Source organism: Octopus bimaculoides, chromosome 27, assembly GCF_001194135.2.
Source record: "Octopus bimaculoides isolate UCB-OBI-ISO-001 chromosome 27, ASM119413v2, whole genome shotgun sequence".
Classification (NCBI taxonomy): domain Eukaryota; kingdom Metazoa; phylum Mollusca; class Cephalopoda; order Octopoda; family Octopodidae; genus Octopus; species Octopus bimaculoides.
In genome coordinates this window covers 10763943-10767808 of record NC_069007.1, presented here as the reverse complement: position 1 = coordinate 10767808, position 3866 = coordinate 10763943, and positions in this window count along the sequence as shown.

The following is a 3866-nucleotide window of genomic DNA, read 5'->3' as shown; positions in this document are numbered from 1 at the left end:
AAAGTATGAAGGGGAATATCCTACATTCTGTTTTTAAAAAAAATGACATCATCAGTTTTCCCTTTTCCATAATTAGTAACATAATTAGAAAAAGAAAGAAAGAAGAGAAAAATGAACAGGAAAGAGAACACTTAGTCGAAAAGTTTTGTGTCAATAAAATGGAATTCTCCAATAATTTTATTCATTCCTCCAGGGTGTGATGTTAGCAATTCACAAATATATTTTCTGAGAATGTGTACTTTCAGGTGTTCCACAAAATTACAGCCATTTCATGTAAAATGTTTGGCAGGTTCCATCAAACTTCTGTTATTGGGCCTGATGTCATATCTATGCCCATGGAATCTTTTATTTTATTGTTCTGTTGTACAAATCAAATTGTATAAGTCATATCATTTCTGCTATAATTTATGATGGAGTTTGCTTCACTCATGTTCTTGCACAAGGGACAGGACTTACCTCTCTTGCAGCTGCTTTTTGGGATACAATATTAAGAAACTCCAATGGTACTTTTATTGGGATTAGAAGTAGGGGGTTAATGGTTCTTTTATATTTTTATTCCATCTAAAGGCTGCAATAGGCAGATGAGGGAATATTTATTTGAAATGAGGACATTTTTCTGAAATAGGCTGGTAACGTTTATGCAAAACTTTTGAAATTCCAGTGAAATTCCATTGCCATTTAAGCACTAAAGAAGCTGGATCACCATTTTTATTTTGGCTGCTAAAATTATGTGTGGAAGTTTGCCTTTCTTTGCTAATTTTAGCTGTCATTGTGATTTCCTTTAATCATGATTCACTATAACTGCATTTTACATAACAGCTTACATAAGCATTTGTATGTTTCCAGTTTTATTCTCAAAAACTTGGATTTCAGTTTTGACTTAATTGTATGATGTTGATCATGGGGTCACCGAACTACAGCCTGCGAGGTCAGTTCACCCAGCCCGCCACCACACTGTACCTTTTGTGTAAGTATCTTCAATGAGAGTTCATTTGCCTCTGGTATGGCATCAGTGTTTGGAACAACTTATGTCTGTGAGCAAACATTTTCAATAATGAAGAGTGTGAAGTGAAGTCAGCACATTGAACGAGGTCAACTGATGAACATTTGAAAGCAATTCCCTTGGTTGGATGCAGCAATTCCAAAACAAATATTGATGATATCTTAAAAGCTAAACATCAATTTCACAAACCTCACTAACCTTTTTTGCTGCTTAGTTTGTGTACACTGGGTGTGATATATCCATCTTATTGCTAATGTCGCCTTCTTTGATAAATGTTTGGTAAATAAATATGTTGGTTGTCTTTATTTTTGTGTATTCACTGTATTCTATTGAACAAAATGGTTAAGCGGCCTGCACACATCATTCTCTCAGTTATCTGGCGCACCCTGGAAAAAGTTTGGTGACACCGGATGTAGATGATCAAAGTGGTGGTAAAAGTAAATGTGAGATGACACGGGTTTGCAAAATAACTGTCATTATTTGGCCTTCAGAAAACTTCTGTGTCCAAAAATTTGATGCTAGTTTTTGAAAAAACTAGATGAGAATTTTTGCAAAACAGTTATGGAAATGCAAGAAGTTAACTATCCTGTGAGCCTTCTTGAACAAAAAAGACATCACCAATGGACCATAATCAGAGTGTTGGTTCATTACCTTGCAGGAATTTGAATGTCTCCATTAACTGTGAATCAAATTTTGTCATGAAGATGTTAGTGAAATTAACAGCATAGAGTTACCCTTTGGGCATCACCTCGTCTGTGGGTAAAATTTTTTAGCCAAATTTTGTGTTTCTTTGTAACACAAACTTCAATAATTTATGGAGAAAATTAGATAGAATACTTTTGCTTTACTGTTTTTCAAAAGCATTCATGCATGCTTCCTCCCTCTTGTCATGGTCAAGAAGAAACATCCATGATTACCAAAAAACAGTTTCCAGTGCTACTTTGATACTTAGAAAAATTGTTAGTTTTGGACACAATATCAAAAGTATCCAGTATACAGGAACTTGATCTTTTTGCAGAAGGGAGTAAAAAGCCATCCAGCCACTCCAAAATTTGGACTGTGCAACATTCATACCTATTCTATCTTTAAAACATTTTGGACACATTAGAAAGTATTGTGAAAATGCACTGAGCCTTGACTCTGTTGAAAAATATAGAATGGCGAGGGCTGATTAGAATGTCTTTTATCATAAGAGGTCCACTTGGCCAGAGTTGACCGGGAGCACAATAGCATGTATCATAACAGTATATTGGTAGAATCCTTAGAGCATCAGACAATATTTGTTAAGACTGGTTACATTCTGAGTTAAAATCCCACTCAGATAAACTTCACCTTCCATCTGTCCAGGATCAAGATAATAAACTGTCCCCTTTCGTCCAAATTTGGGGTGTTGTGCCTGGAAATTTTCCACATCAATTTTTAAAAAATTTTTTTACTCGAGGTAAATAACTCAGTTGTCATAACAATGAAATCGTGGAGTTGTCTACCTTAAAACTAAACCTAACCGTTATATGTACACCTAGTGAACTAGTGAAAGTTGCTGTCGGCGAAAAGCCATTTAATAAATATTTTATTACAAGTACATAGCTATGTAACAAATGGATCTCAGTCAGTTCCAACGATGAGTATTCCAGTTGTTCATTTAACTGAATTATTCACTAACTAATGTGTAAACGGGTAGGATTTCTACAAATATATATACTCTTAATGTAATTCTCAGACCAAACAATGTGACAAGGCTGAACTTTTCAGTTACAAGTGCAATCCTTCCGTTAGGTTTCACACATTTTCTGTCCATCCAATTTCATTTACAGGGTTTGGGTCGAACTGACACAACAGTAAAAATCACTTACCCAAAATTCCACATTGTGTAATTGAACCCAAGTATTCAAGATACCGAAGCAAACCACTAAGCCATGCATTTTTGAGTGTTGTACAAAGGAAACATGCATGCGGGCGTGTTTGTGTGTGCGCTCATGTGTACATGCAGCTATTAACTAGTTGTGGTCTACTTCTTCAAGAATTACACATGTGAGTTTGGATATGTAAATGTATTTTCGTCAGTTTTCTAGATCTCTCTTTTGCTTTTAATATCTTCTTATCCATCTCTACTCTAAGTTCACTGATTCCCATCCTCTCTCAACTATCCTTCCTATCACTCCATCATTACCAAATCTACCATCTTTCCAAGTCCTCTGATCCCTACTGATTCTGCAGCAAGTTCTTCAAATTCTACACCAAATCCAATGAGAGACAATCTCATTCTTTAATCATTAGTAACCACAGTTGATACCAATGCATTTTAGAAAGTCATAGCTATCAGCTACAAGGTACACATATATCTGCACACTAAATTTCTTCTTTTGTTTGGTCACTCTCCCATTAAAACTAGCACTTGTCCATAATTTCTAATTAACAAGCCAATTAACGAGCCTATTAACAAATCAGTCACAATTCTAGCTGTACTTCTACCAACCTCTTCGACTGCATTACATGCAAACTTTGCAATGCAGTGTATGTAGGTAAAACTGAACACTATTTAGTGATAGTTTTTATGGATATCATAATATTCTCCACTGCAGGACGGATCTGTAACCCAACATTTTACTTCACTTGGTCATTTTGTAGACTGCCTATGTGTCTGAAGATTCTAAACACATAGAAATTCATTGCTGAGACCCCCTTTGGTCATGACTGACCATGGGATTGCACCTAGAAAGTTACCCTCCCAAGCACAAGTCTGGGCAAGGTTGTTTATGGAAGACCAGCAGTCACCCATGCATACCGGCCTCCCCTCTCCATGCCACTGATGTTATCCAAGGGAAAGGCAAAGGCTGATACAGCTTGGCACCTGCGACGTTGC